Raw genomic sequence first — 25978 nt, forward strand, 5'->3', positions numbered from 1 at the left:
ACATTATATTTTTTAAAAGTAGTTTTTAAAGCAGTAGCCTTAATCTTTTTTTCAAAAGAATGCATTGTCTAATTTTTGGGGGCAAAAGCACGTGGTTGTGTGGTTTGTGGTAAAAGGCTACTGCTTTAAAATAAATTGTTGATAAAGTAACATCTTTCAACTAGAATTTTGATAAACTTACCCTTCGGGAGCCATTCTTTAAGTTGAAAAAGCAAAGCCTTGACAGATCCAAAGAAGAATGCAAACACAGTCCAAACTGCAGTCTTCGTCCAAACGTCCTCTGGTTTCAACCGTGTCCTGAGTTGATTTTGGAGCAAATGAGCGCAGCCTCTCTGAGCTGCGTATATAACACGTATCTCACCCCGGAAGGGCGTGGCTACCTGGGCGTGGCTACCTGGGCGTGGCTACCTGCTAACTGTTCCCAAGCACTTCCTGCTGGAAGAAGGCACACTTTTTGAGTTTCACCTTCAGCCCTTCGTGCTGCAAACGCCCCAGCACCCCACCCAACCTCTCCAGATGTTGCTCAATGGTAGAGGAGAAGACCACAATGTCGTCGAGGTAGAGCAGCAAGGAGTGACACTGTTGATCACCGAAAATCTGCTGCATCAACCTCTGGAAGGTGCTGGGGGCGTTGCATAGCCCGAAGGGCATCCGGTTCCACTCAAAAAGGCCAAAGGGGGTACAGAAAGCTGTCTTGGGATGATCTGACTCTGCCACAGGGACCTGATTGTACCCAGAAGCTAAATCCATGGTAGAAAACCAACGTGCTCCGGTCAACGCATCCAAGGATTCATCAATACGGGGCAAAGGAAAGGCGTCCTTCCCAGTTTTAGCATTCAAAAGTCAGTAATCAACACACATGCGCAAGCTGTCATCCTTCTTTTTAACAAGTACAATTGGGGAGGCGTAAGGACTGCTGCTCTCCCGAATTACTTGCGCACCAAGAAGTTGATTGATGTGATCTTTAACAAGCTCGTACTCAGATGGTGGGATCCTGCGGTACAGCTGTCGCACAGGGATGTCATCAAGGAGCAGGATCTCATGAGCAATCAAGTCAGTGCACCCCAGGTCCCCATCATGGACTGAGAAGATGGAATGAAACTGACCCAGGAGTGCCCTGACCTTACCCTGCGCTTCTTTTGGCAAATGACCCAACTCCAAATCTGCTATCTGGTCCTGCACTGGTGAAGAAGCAGACTGAGAAAACATGGTAGCCACCACAGGTGTCTCCTCAGTAACACCAGTGGGCAAACTCACCACACATACCTCCTCTAAGGTCCCAACCAGGGCACGGGGATAGAGGAGCACGTCTGAGCAGCCTACATTCACAATGGGAATGTAGGCAGTGCCCCGTATCACTGGCACCAGAGCAGGGGAAGCAAGCAGGCCGACAGGCAGGCCAGCCTCTGGAGGCTCAAACAGTGCTGTGGTGCCAGCATACTGCTCTGAACAAGTGGACGCAACAATCTTCAATGTACCACCTGGGATACGACAAGCCTTTTTACCACGTACCTTGACTTTCCCAGCTGCCTGATCAACTGAAACGCTGGCTTCATGGCACTTCTGAAGGGCCTGTGTGACGAGTTTGGGGGCCTCAGATACCACTGGCAGGTCGAACAAAGCTAGGCCATACTGCCCAAAAAGTTCTCCATAACACCTACGGATGACATTCATCCCCAGAACACCTGGGACCTTTGAGGACACACCACCAGGGGGGTCCTTGACCACCAAAATCCCACAAGCTGGCAACAACTTTCCACAAAGCTCCACCTGTAACTCCAAGTAGCCGATGTAAGGGATGGCAAGACCATTAGCTGCTCTGAGCTGCAGCCAGTGACAAGATTTGAGCCGCTCTTGGCCCCAAGGCTCAAACTGCTGGCGGAAAAGAGACTCCGTGATGGTCGACACCATAGACCCGGTATCCACCAGGCAAGAAACTACAACCCCTCCCATGCTCACACTTAAATGAGGACAAGATGACATGAGCTTGGACACTTCCTCGTCACCTGCACCTGAAACTGAGCCAGGAATTGCCCCCTCCGAACTGTGGCTCTGCAGTACGGTGGGTGCTAGTTTCCCGGTAACTGGGCGGAGTGGGGCGGCCTACTTGGCTGAGAGGCCGACAAGGGAGGTTGAGTGCGGGAGGAGACACGAACGCCATCACACTCCCTGGCGATGTGACCTGGTTGCTGACATCTCCTACAAATCACGGGACCACGAAAAGCTGTTCGGTTGGGTTGCTGGGGGCCCTGCAGGCGGGAAATGCTCTGAGTCAGTTGGTTCAACTGCTCCTGTTGCAACTTTAGCATTTCTCTCATCTCCTGAAGCTCAGAGGACTGCGGGGGACCAACACTGACTTGACGGCTGCCTTGGACCACACACTGAGCACCGAAGACAGACGGGACGGAATGACTACGACCCCTAACACCTCCAGGTAAGCCCTCTCGTTCCCACCTGATCGCCTCACCTCTAGCCTCCAGCAAGGTAGAGGTAGGCTGCCTGCGCACAAACTGCTTCAACTCCCGACGAAGCGACCCATCCAGCACGTGCTCTACAAACTGATCACGTAACAAAACCTCTGCGTTGGGTATGCCGCTGGGTGCACGCTGCTTCACGGATGTCATGAGGCTCATCAACAAAAGTGAAAACTCTTAACAGTCTCTCTCTCATGCTGCCGTCGGGAGAAAAAGGCCTCTTGTAAAGCTACATATGACTCTGCGCACCCATATAACTCCTGTAACGCTTCAATGATATTAGCCGGGTCTGAACGTTCCTCACTGGGACGGTATTTTATTTCTTCACGTGCCCCCCCCCTCTAAATGGTCAAATAAGAAGACTGCCTGTGGACAAATGACGTGCTCTCATACAGGCTTGCACCTCCTCCATCCACTCGGCCAACCCTATGCCTGACTTTCCCCTAAAGGTGGGACACTTTCTGTCCCGCGGCACAAAAATCAGTCTATCTGTCGAAGGAGCACTGACAGCAGGGGGTGCAGCGGGTGGGAGCGAGACTGGGGGTGCAGTACTAGGGCCGGGCACAGCCATAACCTGTTCCTGTCTCAGCTTGTCATTATCTGTTCTCAATTGAGCTACTAACTCTTAGTTCCTGCAATTCCGCCTCCATTGTGAAGACTTTCCCTACCCTGAAGTTGAAACCAGGGGAAAGGGGAAGTGGGGTTGTTGCAGGTCCACCAAACCAGCTGCTGCTTTGCCTTGAAAGAAAAAAAAAGAAAGAAACACAAGTCAGACACCAAAGAACACAGACAAACCAAGGAAAAACAAACCAAAGACAGAACACACGGCTCTGCTCTCAGATTGTAATCCTGCCGACAACGCCAGATTGTGGCGGCACGAGGAGGTAGTTTTTGGTTACAGTAATATTTTAAAAGGATTTTTAATCCTGCCAACAACGCCAGATTGTGGCGGCGCGAGGAGGTAGTTTTTGGTTACAGTAATATTTTAAAAGGATTTTTAATGTTGCCAGACAGCGCCACCCTGGGCGTTTCACCCAGGGAATTTAAAGTAACGAGTTCAGGAGAAAAGGCACTCAGGTCCGTCACAAAGTGAGGCAGAGACAGTCATTCAATTATACAAAAATAGGTTTGTTTTTATTATTCAAATGTTTCTTTAAAAATCATCAATTAAAGGAAATCATTCACTAGGGGGGATTTAAAAAGGGGACCAATCAGGGCTGAGACTTTCTGGTGTGGCTGGGTCAACTAAGAGGGGATTCCTAAAACACCACACGTGCAATAGGCAAGGCAAGGCAAGGCAAATTTATTTGTATAGCACAATTCAACACAAGGTAATTCAAAGTGCTTTACATTGACATTAAAAGCGGCAAGACATAATTAGACAGTAAATAATTCGACATAATTAGACAGTAAATAACAAATATGATTGAATAAGATGATAAGAAAAGAAGTAAAATAATAAAAAGCATAATCTGTTAAAAATAAGGGCAGTAGAATACAGCAGGTAAGTTTAATTTAAGAGTACGCTTGAGTAAACAGTAATGTTTTTAACCCTGATTTAAAGGAGCTGACAGTTGGAGCAGACCTCAGGTCTACAGGAAGTTTGTTCCACCGGTGAGGAGCAGAATAACTGAACGAACAATAAAAGAAATAAAGTGAAAAACTTAAACACAACACACAACAAAAGGGAGGGGCACCACAACTGGACACCAATCCACCACCGTAGGCTCAGCACCTGAAAGGGGGGAATCCAGAGGACAGTTAGGGAACAAATTAACACAAAAAGAAATGAATAAACTTAAATTAAATGTAATTAGGCTCAACAATGACTTATTGGCCACCCAAAATATACAAGATCACAAATACCTCAAAATAAATATAAATAACTGAAACTAAACAAACTATAAGTTCCCGAATGAAAGAAAATACAAATAAACAGAACCAACCAACACACAAAACAACAACCAATAAACCAATTCCCACACTGTTCTCTCTCACACATACACACGCGCACACGCGCACACGCGCGCACACACAGACACTGTAAAACGTGGCTGAACAGCAAACGACAGCGTGAGGAGCAGCAATACGCCCAGCCAGCCAGCAGTCAAGCCAGGCAGAGCGAACACGGGCCGGGTCGGCCGTGGAAGCGGTGGTTAGCTCAAGCAAGCAGCAGAAGCAAGCAGTCATTCAGCAGCAAAACGGCGTCTAAACGTCACGGAGCTCCGAAGCGACACAGTAGCTCCAGCAAGGCAAAGCAGCAGTGGTTTAGCAGTGGTTAGCTGAGCGGCTACATGGACATCTTTACCCTACAATCAGAGCCGTCTGGGAGATTTGTGAGGCCCTGTGCGAAATGGCCGGGGGGGGGGGGGGGCCTCGCGCTCGCTACCCTCACACGTGCAAAATTTTGGTTTTTTTTTAGGTCGGATCGGGTGTCTATATGCGCAATTTTAACTCTCCAATTAGCAAAATGCTGGATACCTTCCCCTGCCTCATCATCATCATCTCTTGCCTCGACGCGGGGCCCCACGGCTGCCTTGAGACCCGGTCGGATCGGTGATTTTTGTAACAAATTTATCAAACGAGCCTTTCAGAGAGGCATTAAACTCTTCCATTTTCTTTGTTTTTTTTCTTTTTTCATCCCCTGATGGAAATTTCCTGAATCTGTCTCGTTTTCTCGACATCGTGTGACAGTTTGTTCCAACTCCACCGTCTGGATCAGAGCAGCTTGTGTCTGCGCTTGGTCTGATCAGTTGTATTGAACAACAGACACGCGCATCATTGCACATTTTATTGCATATATTTATTGATATGCACAGACTAGTACACATTTAGGTCTGTAATGGAACGTGACTGTTGATATTTATAAGGAAAAAAAGGAAAAAAAAAAAAACAAAAAAAAAAAATTTATTTATTTTTTTTTTTTCAAAAACGGCCCATAGCGCGAGGCCCTTTGGGGCGCAAGGCCCCGTGCGGTCGCACGGTTCGCACACCCCTTGCGGCGGCCCTGCCTACAATAATAAACAAACATAATGTAAGAAACTACAAGTGGCTGGAGGAGAGAGCATTGTCACTGAACAACATACCGATCAGGCAGTCCTGGCCAATACGGAGAGAGAGATCAGCGCAGCACATGCTCAACCTGTAAACAAACACACAGGTTGCTGCGTGTGCAACGCCCATGAGGAAGACACGGGAGGGGAAAGCTCACTTACCGGCAGCAAGCAGCGAGCGCCGTACAAAGCGATACAAGAGGTGAGCAGCATAAGCAGCATTCAGCCAGCAGCAACACCCAAGCGAGCCTCTATATATGTCACACAGGGTGTGAGGTTCTTTGGATACCAGCAATTGATTTGTTTCCACTGTTAAGAAACGACAACCGTCCAAGTATAGTTTAAATAATTTATTAAAACCATTAAAACACCAGAGTAAAATGCTTAAAAGAACACAATAGGAATGCTAAAAAGGGGCTTAAAGTCCACAATTAAAAGGATAAAATAGTCCAAGGCACAGGAGGCAGTCCAAGTAGTCAATATTCAAAAAGGTAATTGTTTAAGAAAGGAAGGGGAAAAGGGGGGGTCCTGTGTCCGTCGGCTCCCAGCTCCGGCCCTGCAGAAACGCCCGGGCTCCTTCCCTCGAGCAAGCACTTTACTTATCGTTTGTAGGCGTTGAACCAAGTCTTTTCCTGCTCTGGCTCGTCCTCACGCCCGCCCGGTCTCTCGCCGTAACCTCTCTGTCGGTCCGCGTCCGTCACCAAACCGTTTTCTTCCAACGTGGTAAGAACTCCGACTCAGTCCCAAGTGGCGTCCGTTACTGCTGCTCGTGTGGCGTCTGCTACTGCTGCTCGTGTCGCGTGTCCCTTCTCTGCCGTACCTGCTGTGCCTTTCCTCCTCTGCTCACCTGTGCGCAATCAATTAAAACCCATCACTTGTCCGTCTGCACCAATCGTGCTCTGTGGGGTGTGTCACACAATCAGTTTTCCAGGTGTCCCTCATCAGTTCAGTTTTTGATCCAGTAAAACCAATAAAACCACAATAAGAACACAATCATGCAAGAATATAAAACATGCAATCATAAAATCATGATAATATAAAACAAAGATAAAAACCCACACAATGTATGAAAACAAATCAGGATCAAATGATAAAATAACTGATGACAGTCTCACTGTGACATTTTCCCCCTTCTTTAACAGTGGTCGTCCCGACCCATTACTCACGATACCTGGCTGGGGCTACCCCAAAATTAGTTCGCTGTGAGCTACGCATGTCAGGTTGCTCAGGCTCTGTACTGGGGGCTGCTGGTCCTGCTGGAGGGTCAGGTGGTTCAGCCTGACCTAGATCTGCTGGCTGTGTTGCCAGCGGCTGGGTAGAGTTCATGATTAGTCCGGGGAGCCACCAAGTGGGAGGGGGCAACTGTTTGGACTGGTTCACTTCCGGAGTTTCTGGTTCTCCGGTTGAGTCCTGGCTGTCCTGCAACACATTTAAAGGGCAAGGTCGGAGGTTATTACGGTGCACTGTACGTGTGGGTGCTTCCTTACCCTCTGGCCGAAGGACATAAACTGGGTGGCCCTCCCGTAACTGAGTCACCACCACAAATGGTTCTGGAGTCCATCTCGGGGCCAACTTTCCTTTGGCCCTTCTGCGGAAGTTGCGGATGAGCACCCGCTCACCTACCACTGGAAGCAGGGGTGCTAGCTTAGCTCGTCGGTTGTAACGGGTCTGATCCCGTTCCTGCCTGTGTTGGGATTGCTTCTTCACAGCCTGGTATGCATGGCTCAGGACTTTGTGGTGCTGTTTTACCCAACCTTGTAGGGTGTGAGACTCCACCGTGGGGCTCAGGCCAGATACCCAGTCCACTGGTAGTCTGGCATGTCTCCCAAACACCACATAGTGCGGGGTCATCCCTGTTGTGCTATGGGTGGTGTTATTATAGGCCTGGATAAGGGCTGGTAGCTGGTTAGGCCACTGTGCCTGGTCGGTCTCTGCCAGGGAACCTAACAGCCTCAGCAAGGTCTGGTTGAACCTCTCGCAGGCCCCATTCCCTTGAGGATGATACGCTGTCGTGCGGATCTTTTGGCACCCATAGAGCTGGCAGAGTTCCCTTACCACAGTCGACTCAAAGGCAGCCCCCCGATCTGTCAGGATACGTTTTGGGCAGCCGAACGTTTGGATAAGACTGTTGTACAGGGCTCTGGCTGTGGTGTTAGCAGACTGGTCCTTGGTGGGTACTGCAAGGGCATACTTGGAGAACAGATCAGTTATCACCAATATATAGGGATACTGGTCACTTGGACGTCCCAAAGAGACGTAATCTACCCCAACAACTTCAAATGGGTAAGATGTTGCAATGGGTAATAAAGGGGCTCTCACCTCAGGTCCAGCTTTAGCACACACACACTGCAAGCAAGTTTCAGTCCACTCTTTCACATCTTGGGTCATCCTGGGCCAATAACAGCGTTGCCGCAGCGCAGCTAGAGTTCTCTCACTGTTAGGGTGGCCCATCCCATTGTGGTAGGTTCTCCATGTCATTGGCTTCCTGTTTTGGGACAATTACTTGGAAAGCCTGGTGGCCAGAATCAACATTGTACATCCTCCCCAGTACACCGTTCTGTACTACAATTTTAGCCCATTCCGCAAGCAGTCGTTTCATGTAAGGTGAGGAGGAGTCACATCCCTCAGGCCGGGGCAGTTGCTGTGCTTTCCACTGTCGTATCTGCAAGAGATCTGGGTCCTTGGCCTGGCGTTCCTCCCAGGCTTCGTCTCCTTCGACCATGACCCGATCTGCAAGTGCTGGGGGCATTTCTCCTTTTTGTTCAGGCAACCTGGACAGGGCATCGGCATTTCGATTTTGTGTACCTGGGCGATATTTGATGGTGTACTTGAAGTTAGCCAGTTGAGCTGCCCAGCGTTGCTCCACTGCTCCAAGGCGGGCCGACTCTAGGTGTACCAAAGGATTGTTATCTGTGAAGACAGTAAAATCAGCACCATAGAGATAATCTTTAAACTTCTCAGCTACAGCCCATTTCAAGGCCAATAGCTCCAGTTTAAATGAGCTATAGTTCTGGTCATTTCGTTCAGCTGGGTGGAGGCTACGGCTAGCGTAGGCAATCACTCGCTCTTTGCCGTCTTGTACCTGTGCCAGTACCGCCCCCAGACCGTCAAAACTGGCATCTGTATAGAGGCGGAAGGGGAGAGAGAAGTCAGCATAGGCCAGGATGGGTGCATTGATCAGTGCTTCTTTCAGTTGGTCAAAAGCCTGCTGGCACTCTGGGGACCAGTTAATGGGAGCTGTCTTTCTCTCCTGCATATTGGTGCCATGTGTCAATGCATTCAATGGTGCTGCGATCTTTGAAAAAACAGGTATAAAGCGGCAGTAGTAGCCAGCAAAACCAAGAAAGGATTTTACCTGCTTTACTGTCTGAGGTACTGGCCAGTCGCTCACCGCTGCTGTTTTTGCTGGATCTGTAGCCAGCCCTGCCTCGCTGATCACATGGCCCAGGTATGTTACCTTTTGCTGGAACAAGTGACACTTTTTAGGCTGCAGCTTCAGTCCATGCTGGTGGAGACGCTCAAACACCTCTTCCAGGTGGCGCACATGACTGTCAAAGTCGGGGGAGAACACAACCACATCATCCAGATAAATCAACAAAAAGTCATTTACCAGGTTTCCCAGGCAGCGTTGCATCAGCCTTTGGAATGTGGCTGGGGCGTTACACAGACCAAAAGGCATCCGTTCAAATTCGTAGAGGCCGAATGGTGTGGTGAACGCAGTCTTCTCTCTGTCAGAGGGGTCCATTTCGACCTGCCAATAGCCGCTTGCTAGGTCCAGGGTGGAATACCATCTGGCCGCTTTGAGCCCAGTCAGTGACTCTTCAATGCGGGGCAGGGGGTAGGCATCTTTATGTGTGAGTGCGTTCAACCTCCTGTAGTCCACACAGAACCTCCAACTTCCATCCTTCTTCTTCACAAGCACAATCGGGGCTGCCCAAGGGCTTGCGCTCTCCCTCACTACACCACTGTCCAGCATGTGCTTCAGCAAAGTTTGTAGTTCAGCATATAGGCTAGGAGGAACAGGCCGGTAACTCTCTCGACTTGGGGGTGCTGAGCCAGTTGGTATCTGGTGCTTCACCGCACCAGTGCAGCCAAAGTCCTCATCATGGCTTGAAAACACTTTGGTCCACCTCTGTAGCAGGCTGGTCAGCTCCCTCTGTTCTTCAGGGGTCAGGCCGTCTCCCCTTAGGGACATCACCGGATGGGACTCAGCGTCGTCAGCTCCTTTGGTGACCCCTACCCGCCTTACTGCTACCTCCACCACATCTGGTGCCACGCTGTTGAGAACCAGCTCTTGTTCTCCTTGTACATCGGCTGCAGCCACCTCCGTCACCTGAGCTAATGGCTGGCGCTGTGGGACTTCCACTGGGTAGGGGTTGGGGTTGCAGATCCTGCAAGGCACTCGTCCTCCACTTAGGGTGGCTAAGGTCCGGCCCACCCGCCATTCAGTGTCACTGTCAGGGAGAGGCTCTACAAGCACCTCACAAGAGGGGTTAGCTGCACCTTCCGACACCTGGGTCCAGAGGATCATTTCTGACTGGGGTGGAATAACGACTGGTTGTTGTCGTGATAATTTGGCCACGCCCTGGTACGGTGGAAGGGGCCCTCTGGTGGTGACTCGCTGACACTCTGCAAAAGCTTGATCCCAGACCTGTCCTGCTGCAGGGGGCATGGTGGTTTTGAAAGCAGACAACCCTGGGTGATTCCCCTGAGTGAGAGCAGACCATACAGATTTAATATGTTCATTCCAAGTATGCCCTTATCTGGCCCCAAGCATTCATCATTGACAATTATTACACCTTTTCCAGGGACATGGACACTTCCTACCATACAGTCGACCAGAGCATAGCCCACGTAGGGGATCTCTAGACCATTAGCAGCTCGTAGGGTCAGCCAGGGGGTGTCGCCAGCGTTTGTCACTCCAGTTCCTTCCAGGTGCCTTCTGAATAAACTTTGGCTCAGCAGCGTGACCTGTGACCCTGTATCAAGAATGAAAGGTATAGGGCATCCATTCATTTTGACAACAACATCAGGGCACTCACCTACTAAGGCAGACTTGGAATGTGATGTGGGCTCCTTCTCCTGGTTGACTGCCCCCACTGCTTGGCCCACAGCTGTAGGGGGGGTTAAAAATCCTGAGGCCTTGATGATTTACGGGGGCACCGGCGCTGGACGTGCCCAGCTGCACCACAGCTCTGACAGATAGGTCTGCCCTGCGCGTCCCACTGGTAGACTGGTGCCCTGGTGCCTGGTAGCTGTCGTCTTGCAGCTGTGCTGTAGTCCCTAGGTGGAGTTGTAGGACCTGAAGGCACCTCCCTGGTTGAAAGCTGTGTCCTCATCTCTTCTAGTAGGTTGGCAGAAAGGGTTTTCATCTGTTCCATGATCTCTTTCCTCATTTCTCCCATCAGTCCTTGTTGCAGCTCAGCCCGTATCTGGTCTTTTAATGGTTCCATATTCGCTGTGGTTGTGTTCCGTGAGGCTGCGGCAGAGACTCTTTGGGACAAGATGGGGTCTTCCCCATCTTGCAGCTCTTGTTCCAGGGCCCGAGCTTCTTTACACATGTCTGTAAAGGTCATAGGATCATTCCGCCTTATCTGTCGGCTCAGTTCCTGTTTTATGGGTCCAGCTTGTAACCCAACCATCAACTGGTCGATCAGAAGATAATCCCCCTCCTCTCCAATTCCACCTTCATCCTGTTCCTGCCATCTGAAAAAGAGTTCTCGCAGTCTTAGTACAAAAGCACTCACATTTTCATCAGTCCGTTGTTTGCAATTGAAAAAACTAGCCCGTAGCTGTGCTTTGGTGGCTGGCTTAGCATATAGTTTTTTTAGAACATCCAGTACTTTTTGCCCAGTGTCTTTATCTCTTGGATTAGTTAGCTGTAATTCACGCTTAGCCTCTCCTTCTAGGGCACCCAACACAAAATCAGCTTGTAGCTGTTCACTCAGTCCTTGTGCCCTCAGCATGGCCTCCACCTGAACCCTCCATTCTGCAAATTCCCCCTTTTCACCAGCACATTTTGGGATCCAAGCAGCCCCCATAAACCATGGCATAACAAACTGTGCAGTTATAGGCATGTTAGCATTTGGCACATTAGCATTACTCTGTTGGGCTGCGTCCATCTCTTAACAGTGGAGCTGGTATCCTGCCAACAACGCCAAATTAAGATGTCACACAGGGTGTGAGGTTCTTTGGATACCAGCAATTGATTTGTTTCCACTGTTAAGAAACGACAACCGTCCAAGTATAGTTTAAATAATTTATTAAAACCATTAAAACACCAGAGTAAAATGCTTAAAAGAACACAATAGGAATGCTAAAAAGGGGCTTAAAGTCCACAATTAAAAGGATAAAATAGTCAAAGGCACAGGAGGCAGTCCAAGTAGTCAATATTCAAAAAGGTAATTGTTTAAGAAAGGAAGGGGAAAAGGGGGGGGTCCTGTGTCCGTCGGCTCCCAGCTCCGGCCCTGCAGAAACGCCCGGGCTCCTTCCCTCGAGCAGCTGCTTTACTTATCGTTTGTAGGCGTTGAACCAAGTCTATTCCTGCTCTGGCTCGTCCTCACGCCCGCCCGGTCTCTCGCCGTAACCTCTCTGTCGGTCCGCGTCCGTCACCAAACCGTTTTCTTCCAACGTAGTAAGAACTCCGACTCAGTCCCAAGTGGCGTCCGTTACTGCTGCTCGTGTGGCGTCTGCTACTGCTGCTCGTGTCGCGTGTCCCTTCTCTGCCGTACCTGCTGTGCCTTTCCTCCTCTGCTCACCTGTGCGCAATCAATTAAAACCCATCACTTGTCCGTCTGCACCAATCGTGCTCTGTGGGGTGTGTCACACAATCAGTTTTCCAGGTGTCCCTCATCAGTTCAGTTTTTGATCCAGTAAAACCAATAAAACCACAATAAGAACACAATCATGCAAGAATATAAAACATGCAATCATAAAATCATGATAATATAAAACAAAGATAAAAACCCACACAATGTATGAAAACAAATCAGGATCAAATGATAAAATAACTGATGACAGTCTCACTGTGACATATACACAAAATAACTACAATTAGCACTGAATGGGAGAATCGTGGAGAGAAGTGCAGCCGCAGCCGGCAGCCCACCTACTACCCAGGGGCGGAAGTGACGGACGTCAGGAGAAAACGAAGCCCGGTCTCCGGGAGCAAGAAGAAGACAGGTATTGCAACCCCCCTTTTATACAGTCACCCCCCACTAGAAGTGACATCACAGGACCGAGGCCTGTGTCCTGCTACAATCGCATTAATTACCTTGTGGACCAGATTTCAGAAGTCTAAATCGCTCTTGGAGAAAGCGTTATTAGCAATGAGCATTAGGTGACAGAGTAAATAAATCCACACGACCACAGGTGAGCTTCCTTTTTAGTGCGTTGTATTGTTTTTGATTTCAAAAATAAAAGCAATAAAAATAAAATAAATAAATTGTTTTTCTTTTCTTTCAAAGTTCAACACTTCTTTTCTTTCAAAGTTTAACACTTCTTTTCTTTCAAAGTTCAACACACAATGAGGTATAATATAACACAGCTTCAACAATACCCGTCTGAACGAATCACAGTCTCTGTTTTGGATGGCTCGCTGTTTTGGGAGAAATCTCAATTAGGTTCTAGGTCGGCTGTACCAAAATGAATCACACACACACACCTCGCCTTTGCTATAAGATATTCATACATTTATTAGCAAAAAGCAAGCATTTACATAGAAGACATCCACAAAACTACCCGTTTGCTAGGATAACGGGCCAAGTCACCCCCCTTGCCCCGTTCTTTTCAGTTATTTTCAGTTATTTACTAATTTATAACATTTTCATAACATGTTTATAACACAAAGGGGGGGTCTTTTCAGTTATTTACTAATTTATAATATTTTTATAACATGTTTATAACACAAAGGGGGGGGGGGGGGGGCTTTTCAGTTATTTACTAATTTATAAAATTTTCACAACATGTTTATAACACTAAGGGGGGGGGGGTCTTTTCAGTTATTTTCAGATATTTACTAATTTATACAATTTTCATAACATGTTTATAACACAAAGGGGGGGGTCTTTTCAGTTATTTTCAGTTATTTACTAATTTATAAAATTTTCATAACATGTTTATAACACAATTGGGGGGGTCTTTTCAGTTATTTACTAATTTATAATATTTTCATAACATGATTATAACACAAAGGGGGGGTCTTTTCAGTTATTTTCAGTTATTTACTAATTCATAAAATTTTCATAACATGTTTATAACACAAAGGGGGGGGTCTTTTCAGTTATTTTCAGTTATTTACTAATTCATAAAATTTTCACAACATGTTTATATCACAAAGGGGGGGTCTTTTCAGTTATTTTCAGTTATTTACTAATTTATAAATTTTTCATAACATGTTTATAACACAAAGGGGGGGGGTCTTTTCAGTTATTTACTAATTTATATTTTCATAACATGTTTATAACACAAAGGGGGGGTCTTTTCAGTTATTTTCAGTTATTTACTAATTTATAAATTTTTCATAACATGTTTATAACACAAAGGGGGGGGTCTTTTCAGTTATTTACTAATTTATATTTTCATAACATGTTTATAACACAAAGGGGGGGGTCTTTTCAGTTATTTTCAGTTATTTACTAATTTATAAATTTTTCACAACATGTTTATAACACAAAGGGGGGGGTCTTTTCAGTTATTTTCAGTTATTTACTAATTTATAAAATTTTCATAACATGTTTATAACACAAAGGGGGGGTCTTTTCAGTTATTTTCAGTTATTTACTAATTTATAATATTTTCATAACATGTTTATAACACAAAGGGGGGGGGTCTTTTCAATTATTTTCAGTTATTTACTAATTTATAAAATTTTCATAACATGTTTATAACACAAAGGGGGGCGTCTTTTCAGTTATTTTCAGTTATTTACTAATTTATAAATTTTTCACAACATGTTTATAACACAAGGGGAGGGGTCTTTTCAGTTATTTTCAGTTATTTACTAATTTATAAATTTTTCACAACATGTTTATAACACAAAGGGGGGGGGGTCTTTTCAGTTATTTACTAATTCATATTTTCATAACATGTTTATAACACAAAGGGGGGGGTCTTTTCAGTTATTTTCAGTTATTTACTAATTTATAAATTTTTCACAACATGTTTATAACACAAAGGGGGGGGTCTTTTCAGTTATTTACTAATTTATATTTTCATAACATGTTTATAACACAAAGGGGGGGTCTTTTCAGTTATTTTCAGTTATTTACTAATTTATAAAATTTTCATAACATGTTAATAACACAAAGGGGGGGTCTTTTCAGTTATTTTCAGTTATTTACTAATTTATAAAATTTTCATAACATGTTTATAACACAAAGGGGGGGGAGTCTTTTCAGTTATTTACTAATTCATAAAATTTTCATAACATGTTTATAACACAAAGGGGGGGGGGGGGGTTCAGTTATTTTCAGTTATTTACTAATTTATAAAATTTTCATAACATGTTTATAACACAAAGGGGGGGGGGTCTTTTCAGTTATTTTCAGTTATTTACTAATTTATAAAATTTTCATAACATGTTTATAACAAAAAGGGGGCGTCTTTTCAGTTATTTTCAGTTATTTACTAATTTATAAAATTTTCATAACATGTTTATAACACAAAGGGGGGGGTCTTTTCAGTTATTTACTAATTCATAAAATTTTCATAACATGTTTATAACACAAAGGGGGGGGTCTTTTCAGTTATTTTCAGTTATTTACTAATTTATAAAATTTTCATAACATGTTTATAACACAAAGGGGGGGGTCTTTTCAGTTATTTTCAGTTATTTACTAATTTATAAAATTTTCATAACATGTTTATAACACAAAGGGGGGGGTCTTTTTAGTTATTTACTAATTTATATTTTCATAACATGTTTATAACACAAAGGGGGGGGTCTTTTCAGTTATTTTCAGTTATTTACTAATTTATAAAATTTTCACAACATGTTTATAACACAAAGGGGGGGGGGTCTTTTCAGTTATTTTCAGTTATTTACTAATTTATAAAATTTTCACAACATGTTTATAACACAAAGGGGGGTCTTTTCAGTTATTTACTAATTTATAATATTTTTATAACATGTTTATAACACAAAGGGGGGGGGGGGTCTTTTCAGTTATTTTCAGTTATTTACTAATTTATAAAAATTTTCATAACATGTTTATAACACAAAGGGGGGGGTCTTTTCAGTTATTCAGGTATGGCCGTAAGCTGAAGCTGCAGCTTGAAATACCTCTTATATGGAGTTGAAGATAAGTCATAGAATATAAGTCATCGATTTGTTGGTGATAATTTAGAAGCGCTTATTTGTTGGAGTTAAAGTGCCTTAACCATGTGCAAAACACTTTAGGACGTGAGCTGTCGCTGTTACCACGTTGAAATATGTGTGTGTAGATTAAGCGAGAGCACTCTCTGCTGGTTGAAAAAGCTTACAGCACCTGGTATTCCCAGGCGGTCTCCCAGCCAAGTCCCTATGCCGACCAATGGTTGAGCTCTGTTCAGCAGGGAGAGCGCTCAACCCGCCAATCATTGAGCGCTGTTGAGCAGCAGTGATCGCCAATCATCATTGTGCGAGACACGTCTGTACGGCGGCCATGACAGTCTGACACCTCAGGGGACAGTTTGAGTGAAATATTGATTAATCTGTATTGAAACGGTACCGTTTATAAGCCGAATAGTAAGTGGCGTGACACTTATACACAGGATTCAATTTTACATCCAAGCATCATCTCCTTCACATTGTATTTAAACTTTCTTCATTAGGACCCTGCTTTTCTAGCGGCAGTTTGGCGTGTATGAGGCCCCGTAGCGTACACTTCAATGGCGACCTCGCTGCATTCACGCAACCAGTGCTTAATTTGTCAAGTGGGAGGTCCCGGAGCGCAGTGGCTCCGGTGCGAGAAAAAAAAAAGAAGCGCAACACACACACACACACACACACACACACACACACACACACACACACACACACAGCTGGAGATTGCCCATCTCCAGTGCGCTTTTGGCTTTTACGCATGGAACGAAGAAACATAAAACAGCACACACACACACAGATGCGCTGTGTGAGACACATTAACCCAACTGTCCTTTTTAAGCCACATAGCCTAGATGTACTATAACTTTTACCATTATGCCGTTGTGCTGTTTATTGTGTTTTTGGAATTGATATGAGTGCGCAGCGGTGCGTAAAAAGTATATATTTATTTGTTACAGCTTACCGGAGTGCGCTCCGGTTTGCTCCCCCTCAAATTAAGCCCTGCACGCAGCACATTTGGCAGGCTCATAATCCGATTCTGGCGTATTTATGTGTTGTGTAAACTACGCCGACGCGCTGGGCAGACCCCCGCTGGGCGTGCCGACGTCTCGGCAGCCCCGTGCGGGGAACCTCGGGAGCGGCCGGACCCCACCCCGCCTCGACACACCGTTTTCTGGGTGGGTGTGGGTCCGCTGGAGCTGGGGGTTCAACCGCGAGCGCCGCCAGAGCGGCAGCCGACGTCGGAGGTCGGCCTGCCCGGCGGCGGCGGGGCTCCGTGGGGGGACACCTGGGGCGGACGGGTCGACTTGGACGGGTTGTTTTTAACTGTTGTTTTGTTGCATCTGATATTGCTTTGTTTAAGCAGTTTGGGCTGCATTCTTGCTCTATAAATAAAGTTTATAATATTTATGATTGTTGTTATTTTAATAAAATATATTTTCTTCTTGCATGATTACTTGAGAATAATGTGTCTTTTTTGTTGTTTTTTTAGATTGTGAGCAGAAAGATACAACTCTATGCAACCTGTTACTGCCATCATTAAAATTATTTGTAAACTTATTGGCTGCATACAGTTTTTGTATAAAATGCTGCTGCAACTTTTCACTTTCCAACAAGTAACTAGGTAGAATGTCAGAAATTGGCTTATTTAACATTTTGGGGGTATTTAAAGTAGCTGTATCCAAATCTGCTACAGTATGTACCAGGCTCAAAAAATAATAATTTTAAGCCTCCTAATTACTACAATAACATAGGCCTAAAAACATAGGCATTGCAGTAATTAGGTGAACAGGATAGAATATTAAAGTATCACATATCTACATGAACCCTCTCTGGCTTGTTCCTTATGAACAATAAGTTTTTTTTTTAGATATTGGATGCAAATTCGCACATAATGACGTCACACTTAATTTGGATGTGAATTTGAAAATTGTGATATGATTATTTTTTTTTGTTGTCTCAGGGTAAGCAGTAATCTACAAAAGTTTCATGGTGATTAATTGACTTTTTTTGGCCCTGTTCAGCAGTAATGCATTGCCAGTGGAGTTGATATACTTATTTTTCTATATTGAGGCATTTCAGCAGATTTGAATTCAGCAATACTGAAGAGACTTAACCCCCAGATGTTGTATTTACCATGAGTTTTATTCTCCATTCATTAATACATCAATTATCATTAATACAGAATTTGCAAAGACTCCACGAATGACCCCTGAAGCGCTTCTTCATCTTTGCCACAGCCTGGGATCGAACCCGCGACCTTCTGCTTCACAGCTCCACAGCTTGGACACCTCCATCCCCAGGATCACCCACACCCCAGGTTGACCATAGGGACTTGGGGGGGTCATGAGCCATTCCCAGGCGGTCTCCCAGCCAAGTCCCTATGCCGACCAATGGTTGAGCTCTGTTCAGCAGGGAGAGCGCTCAACCCGCCAATCATTGAGCGCTGTTGAGCAGCAGTGATCGCCAATCATCATTGTGCGAGACACGTCTGTACGGCGGCCATGACAGTCTGACACCTCAGGGGACAGTTTGAGTGAAATATTGATTAATCTGTATTGAAACGGTACCGTTTATAAGCCGAATAGTAAGTGGCGTGACACTTATACACAGGATTCAATTTTACATCCAAGCATCATCTCCTTCACATTGTATTTAAACTTTCTTCATTAGGACCCTGCTTTTCTAGCGGCAGTTTGGCGTGTATGAGGCCCCGTAGCGTACACTTCAATGGCGACCTCGCTGCATTCACGCAACCAGTGCTTAATTTGTCAAGTGGGAGGTCCCGGAGCGCAGTGGCTCCGGTGCGAGAAAAAAAAAAGAAGCGCAACACACACACACACACACACACACACACACACACACACACACACACACACACACACACACACAGCTGGAGATTGCCCATCTCCAGTGCGCTTTTGGCTTTTACGCATGGAACGAAGAAACATAAAACAGCACACACACACACAGATGCGCTGTGTGAGACACATTAACCCAACTGTCCTTTTTAAGCCACATAGCCTAGATGTACTATAACTTTTACCATTATGCCGTTGTGCTGTTTATTGTGTTTTTGGAATTGATATGAGTGCGCAGCGGTGCGTAAAAAGTATATATTTATTTGTTACAGCTTACCGGAGTGCGCTCCGGTTTGCTCCCCCTCAAATTAAGCCCTGCACGCAGCACATTTGGCAGGCTCATAATCCGATTCTGGCGTATTTATGTGTTGTGTAAACTACGCCGACGCGCTGGGCAGACCCCCGCTGGGCGTGCCGACGTCTCGGCAGCCCCGTGCGGGGAACCTCGGGAGCGGCCGGACCCCACCCCGCCTCGACACACCGTTTTCTGGGTGGGTGTGGGTCCGCTGGAGCTGGGGGTTCAACCGCGAGCGCCGCCAGAGCGGCAGCCGACGTCGGAGGTCGGCCTGCCCGGCGGCGGCGGGGCTCCGTGGGGGGACACCTGGGGCGGACGGGTCGACTTGGACGGGTTGTTTTTAACTGTTGTTTTGTTGCATCTGATATTGCTTTGTTTAAGCAGTTTGGGCTGCATTCTTGCTCTATAAATAAAGTTTATAATATTTATGATTGTTGTTATTTTAATAAAATATATTTTCTTCTTGCATGATTACTTGAGAATAATGTGTCTTTTTTGTTGTTTTTTTAGATTGTGAGCAGAAAGATACAACTCTATGCAACCTGTTACTGCCATCATTAAAATTATTTGTAAACTTATTGGCTGCATACAGTTTTTGTATAAAATGCTGCTGCAACTTTTCACTTTCCAACAAGTAACTAGGTAGAATGTCAGAAATTGGCTTATTTAACATTTTGGGGGTATTTAAAGTAGCTGTATCCAAATCTGCTACAGTATGTACCAGGCTCAAAAAATAATAATTTTAAGCCTCCTAATTACTACAATAACATAGGCCTAAAAACATAGGCATTGCAGTAATTAGGTGAACAGGATAGAATATTAAAGTATCACATATCTACATGAACCCTCTCTGGCTTGTTCCTTATGAACAATAAGTTTTTTTTTTAGATATTGGATGCAAATTCGCACATAATGACGTCACACTTAATTTGGATGTGAATTTGAAAATTGTGATATGATTATTTTTTTTTGTTGTCTCAGGGTAAGCAGTAATCTACAAAAGTTTCATGGTGATTAATTGACTTTTTTTGGCCCTGTTCAGCAGTAATGCATTGCCAGTGGAGTTGATATACTTATTTTTCTATATTGAGGCATTTCAGCAGATTTGAATTCAGCAATACTGAAGAGACTTAACCCCCAGATGTTGTATTTACCATGAGTTTTATTCTCCATTCATTAATACATCAATTATCATTAATACAGAATTTGCAAAGACTCCACGAATGACCCCTGAAGCGCTTCTTCATCTTTGCCACAGCCTGGGATCGAACCCGCGACCTTCTGCTTCACAGCTCCACAGCTTGGACACCTCCATCCCCAGGATCACCCACACCCCAGGTTGACCATAGGGACTTGGGGGGGTCATGAGCCATTCCCAGGCGGTCTCCCAGCCAAGTCCCTATGCCGACCAATGGTTGAGCTCTGTTCAGCAGGGAGAGCGCTCAACCCGCCAATCATTGAGCGCTGTTGAGCAGCAGTGATCGCCAATCATCATTGTGCGAGACACGTCTGTACGGCGGCCATGACAGTCTGACACCTCAGGGGACAGTTTGAGTGAAATATTGATTAATCTGTATTGAAACGGTACCGTTTATAAGCCGAATAGTAAGTGGCGTGACACTTATACACAGGATTCAATTTTACATCCAAGCATCATCTCCTTCACATTGTATTTAAACTTTCTTCATTAGGACCCTGCTTTTCTAGCGGCAGTTTGGCGTGTATGAGGCCCCGTAGCGTACACTTCAATGGCGACCTCGCTGCATTCACGCAACCAGTGCTTAATTTGTCAAGTGGGAGGTCCCGGAGCGCAGTGGCTCCGGTGCGAGAAAAAAAAAAGAAGCGCAACACACACACACACACACACACACACACACACACACACACACACACACACACACAGCTGGAGATTGCCCATCTCCAGTGCGCTTTTGGCTTTTACGCATGGAACGAAGAAACATAAAACAGCACACACACACACAGATGCGCTGTGTGAGACACATTAACCCAACTGTCCTTTTTAAGCCACATAGCCTAGATGTACTATAACTTTTACCATTATGCCGTTGTGCTGTTTATTGTGTTTTTGGAATTGATATGAGTGCGCAGCGGTGCGTAAAAAGTATATATTTATTTGTTACAGCTTACCGGAGTGCGCTCCGGTTTGCTCCCCCTCAAATTAAGCCCTGCACGCAGCACATTTGGCAGGCTCATAATCCGATTCTGGCGTATTTATGTGTTGTGTAAACTACGCCGACGCGCTGGGCAGACCCCCGCTGGGCGTGCCGACGTCTCGGCAGCCCCGTGCGGGGAACCTCGGGAGCGGCCGGACCCCACCCCGCCTCGACACACCGTTTTCTGGGTGGGTGTGGGTCCGCTGGAGCTGGGGGTTCAACCGCGAGCGCCGCCAGAGCGGCAGCCGACGTCGGAGGTCGGCCTGCCCGGCGGCGGCGGGGCTCCGTGGGGGGACACCTGGGGCGGACGGGTCGACTTGGACGGGTTGTTTTTAACTGTTGTTTTGTTGCATCTGATATTGCTTTGTTTAAGCAGTTTGGGCTGCATTCTTGCTCTATAAATAAAGTTTATAATATTTATGATTGTTGTTATTTTAATAAAATATATTTTCTTCTTGCATGATTACTTGAGAATAATGTGTCTTTTTTGTTGTTTTTTTAGATTGTGAGCAGAAAGATACAACTCTATGCAACCTGTTACTGCCATCATTAAAATTATTTGTAAACTTATTGGCTGCATACAGTTTTTGTATAAAATGCTGCTGCAACTTTTCACTTTCCAACAAGTAACTAGGTAGAATGTCAGAAATTGGCTTATTTAACATTTTGGGGGTATTTAAAGTAGCTGTATCCAAATCTGCTACAGTATGTACCAGGCTCAAAAAATAATAATTTTAAGCCTCCTAATTACTACAATAACATAGGCCTAAAAACATAGGCATTGCAGTAATTAGGTGAACAGGATAGAATATTAAAGTATCACATATCTACATGAACCCTCTCTGGCTTGTTCCTTATGAACAATAAGTTTTTTTTTTAGATATTGGATGCAAATTCGCACATAATGACGTCACACTTAATTTGGATGTGAATTTGAAAATTGTGATATGATTATTTTTTTTTGTTGTCTCAGGGTAAGCAGTAATCTACAAAAGTTTCATGGTGATTAATTGACTTTTTTTGGCCCTGTTCAGCAGTAATGCATTGCCAGTGGAGTTGATATACTTATTTTTCTATATTGAGGCATTTCAGCAGATTTGAATTCAGCAATACTGAAGAGACTTAACCCCCAGATGTTGTATTTACCATGAGTTTTATTCTCCATTCATTAATACATCAATTATCATTAATACAGAATTTGCAAAGACTCCACGAATGACCCCTGAAGCGCTTCTTCATCTTTGCCACAGCCTGGGATCGAACCCGCGACCTTCTGCTTCACAGCTCCACAGCTTGGACACCTCCATCCCCAGGATCACCCACACCCCAGGTTGACCATAGGGACTTGGGGGGGTCATGAGCCATTCCCAGGCGATCTCCCATCCAAGTACTAACCAGGCCCGACCCTGCTTAGCTTCCGAGATCAGACGAGATCGGGCACATCCAGGCTGGTATGGCCGTAAGCGGAAGCTGCAGCTTGAAATACCTCTTATATGGAGTTTAAGATAAGTCATATAATATAAGTCATTGATTTGTTGGTGATAGTAATTTAGAAGCGCTTATTTGTTGCAGTTAAAGTGCCTTAACCATGTGCAAAACGCTTTAGGACGTGAGCTGTTGCTGTTACCATGTTGAAATATGTGTGGGTAGATTAAGCGAGAGCGCTCTCTGCTGGTTGAAAAAGCTTACAGCACCTGGTATTCCCAGGCCGAGATCAGACGAGATCGGGCGCATCCAGGCTGGTATGGCCGTAAGCGGAAGCTGCAGCTTGAATTACCTCTTATATGGAGTATAAATATAATATATATAGCGGATGTAAGCCCCGCGATTCTCGGCTGGATCTCCGCGGTCTCAGCACCACGAGAATGCGGATGAAGCCCCCCGATTCTCGGCTCGGCTCGCCACGAGGCTCTGGTCGAGCTGGTCCGGGGTTCCACGCACCTCCAGGGACTGGTGGTGGAAGCTGGGGGTCTGGTGGTTATGCTGCTGGGGACTGGTAGTGATTTTGCTGGGTTCTGGTGGTGGAAGCTCCTGGGGTCTGGTGGTTATGCTGCTGGGGACTGGTGGTGATTTTTCTGGGGTCTGGTGGTGAAAGCTCCTGGGGTCTGGTGGTGGAAGCTCTGGTGGTGGAAGCTCCTGGGGTCTGGTGGTGATTTTGCTGGGGTCTGGTGGTGAATGCTCCTGAGGTCTGGTGGTGGAAGCTCCAGGAGTCTGGTGGTGGAAGCTCCAGGGTTCTGGTGGTGGAAGCTGGGGGTCGAGCTAGTGGGGTCTGGGGGTGGAAGCTGGGTGTCTGGTGGTGGAAGCTGCTGGGGTGCTCCTGGGGTCTGGTGGTAGAGACTTTTTTAAAGCTTGATGATTATACTTCATCACTGAGAGTTATGTGTATTCTCATTTTTTAAATGTTTTTATGAAAAGTACTTTGAATTGTACATGAGATGTGTAATACAAATAAGCTTTCCTCACTTCATGAACTTAAATTCCTTATGTTTGAGTTATCTTTATTTCCTCTTAGCTTTAAGCCAGGTGATTATCAGACTTGACGAATTATTGTCGCACACCAAAGCTAACAATGGAACATACAATCTTTAGAGTCTGAAGTGTTTAAAGATATGCAGAGTAAGCAGTTCGGCCAGCATGGGGATTGAACCCATGACCTTGGCATTATTAGCACCACGCTCTGACCTTCTGAGCTAACCGGCCTCCGTGCCAGCCGTGTGTGTGTGTGTGAGTGTGCGAGCGAGCGTGCGTGCGTGCGGGCGAGCGCGCCAGCGAGCGAGCGAGTGAGTGAGCGAGTGAGTGAGTGAGTGAGTGTGCGTGCGAGCGAGTGAGTGTGAGAGAGTCCTTTTTTTTACACCATTGTAGGACCACTGGAAAGGGTGGACCCCATAAATGAGCAAAAAAAACTGGTGGGTCCCCTGAGGGGAAAATACAAGAATGTGTGCTTGTGTGAACTTTTACATGTTGATATTAACTTCACACTCCGATATACCATATATTTATCTATGGCAGATAACTGTCACAGACCTGGCTGTATCCATTTAGACTCTAGACCCCCTGTTTGGACCCTGACCAGACTTTGGGAACAGTGGGTAGCTCAGCAGAGTGGTGCAGCGGAAGCGTGCTGGGCCCATAACCCAGAGGTCGATGGATCGAAACCATCCTCTGCTAGATACAACTTCAGCTATATTATGAGTCTACTGTGAGATACTTCCCTTGTCTCATTTAATAACAAACATAAAGTGATGTATTTATTTGTGCAACTCCTCATGACTATGTTAAGAAGTGTTTTGTTTAGTTTCCTGCAAAGTAAACATTGTGGGAAGTGTTTCTTTCCACATCTAATAGTGTACAAACTCAGAATTTCACACAGAGCCTATGAGAAGCATATGAGCGTTTACCATATTTTGTTACAACTATAAAACACTTAACTGACGTTTTATTCTTTATTACTGGACTAAATGTTTGTCCAGATGGAAGCAACAGTATTTGTTTCCTTGCAGAAGCTGACCAAAGGTCCTAACAAAAGGTCCTGAAACCAGAACATGAGTGAAAAGCAATATACGCCTGAGCAACTGACAGAGTGCTGTCCATGGTACCAGGAGCGTCTGGGTGTTTAGGGTACCAGGGCCCTGGTCGTCCAAGTCAGCGGGCTGGCTCTTTCACTCCGGTAGCCGGTTGGGGGGGGGGGGGGCTTAAGAGCGGGTCCCCGGGTTCGGACGGTGAGCCGGGTCTTTGGGTGGCTCCAGGTGAGCCGGGTTGTTGAGCAGCGGGACGGTGAGCCGCGAGGCTGAGTGGCTTTCAGCGCCGTGCTGCCTGTCAGTTTTTCTCCGGGATGAAGGTCTTGTTTCGGGGCTGAGGCTAAGTGGCTCCGGACCGGCTGTGGTGTGTTTTTCTCTGGGCCGAGGGGAGGGGTAAGCGGATGTAAGCCCCGCGATTCTCGGCTGGATCTCCGCGGTCTCAGCGCCACGAGAATGCGGATGAAGCCCCCCGATTCTTGGCCCGGCTCGCCATGAGGATCTGGTCGAGCTGGTCCGGGGTTCCACGCACCTCCGGGGACAGGTGGTGGAAGCTGGGGGTCTGGTGGTTATGCTGCTGGGGACTGGTGGTGATTTTGCTGGGGTCTGGTGGTGGAAGCTCCTGGGGTCTGGTGGTGGAAGCTCCTGGGGTCTGGTGGTGGAAGCTCCTGGGGTCTGGTGGTGGAAGCTCCTGGGGTCTGGTGGTGGAAGCTCTGGTGATGGAAGCTCCTGGGGTCTGGTGGTGGAAGCTCCTGGGGTCTGGTGGTGGAAGCTCCTGGGGTCTGGTGGTGGAAGCTCTGGTGGTGGAAGCTCCTGGGGTCTGGTGGTGGAAGCTCCTGGGGTCTGGTGGTGGATGCTCTGGTGGTGGAAGCTCCAGGAGTCTGGTGGTGGAAGCTGGGGGTCGAGCTAGTGGGGTCTGGGGGTGGAAGCTGGGTGTCTGGTGGTGGAAGCTGGGTGTCTGGTGGTGGAAGCTCCTGGGGTCTGGTGGTGGAAGCTCTGGTGGTGGAAGCTCCTGGGGTCTGGTGGTGGAAGCTCCTGGGGTCTGGTGGTGGAAGCTCTGGTGGTGGAAGCTCCTGGGGTCTGGTGGTGATTTTGCTGGGGTATGGTGGTGAATGCTCCTGAGGTTTGGTGGTGGAAGCTCCAGGAGTCTGGTGGTGGAAGCTGGGGGTCGAGCTAGTGGGGTCTGGGGGTGGAAGCTGCTGGGGTCTGGTGGTGGAAGCTTCTGGGGTCTGGTGGTGGAAGCTGGGGGTCGAGCTAGTGGGGGATAACTGTCACAGACCTGGCTGAATCCATTTAGACTCTA

General features: G+C 46.4%; 1 non-coding gene across 1 annotated transcript; it reads right to left on the bottom strand.

Annotated features, from left to right (window-relative positions):
* Positions 1–23786: 23786 nt before the first annotated feature.
* Positions 23787–23860, bottom strand: trnai-aau (transfer RNA isoleucine (anticodon AAU)). Its single transcript has one exon. It is a non-coding gene; the product is annotated as a tRNA-Ile (tRNA).
* Between the last annotated feature and the right edge of the window lie 2118 nt (positions 23861–25978).

This window comes from Cololabis saira, chromosome 15 (assembly GCF_033807715.1).
Source record: "Cololabis saira isolate AMF1-May2022 chromosome 15, fColSai1.1, whole genome shotgun sequence".
NCBI classification, from domain to species: Eukaryota; Metazoa; Chordata; class Actinopteri; order Beloniformes; family Belonidae; genus Cololabis; species Cololabis saira.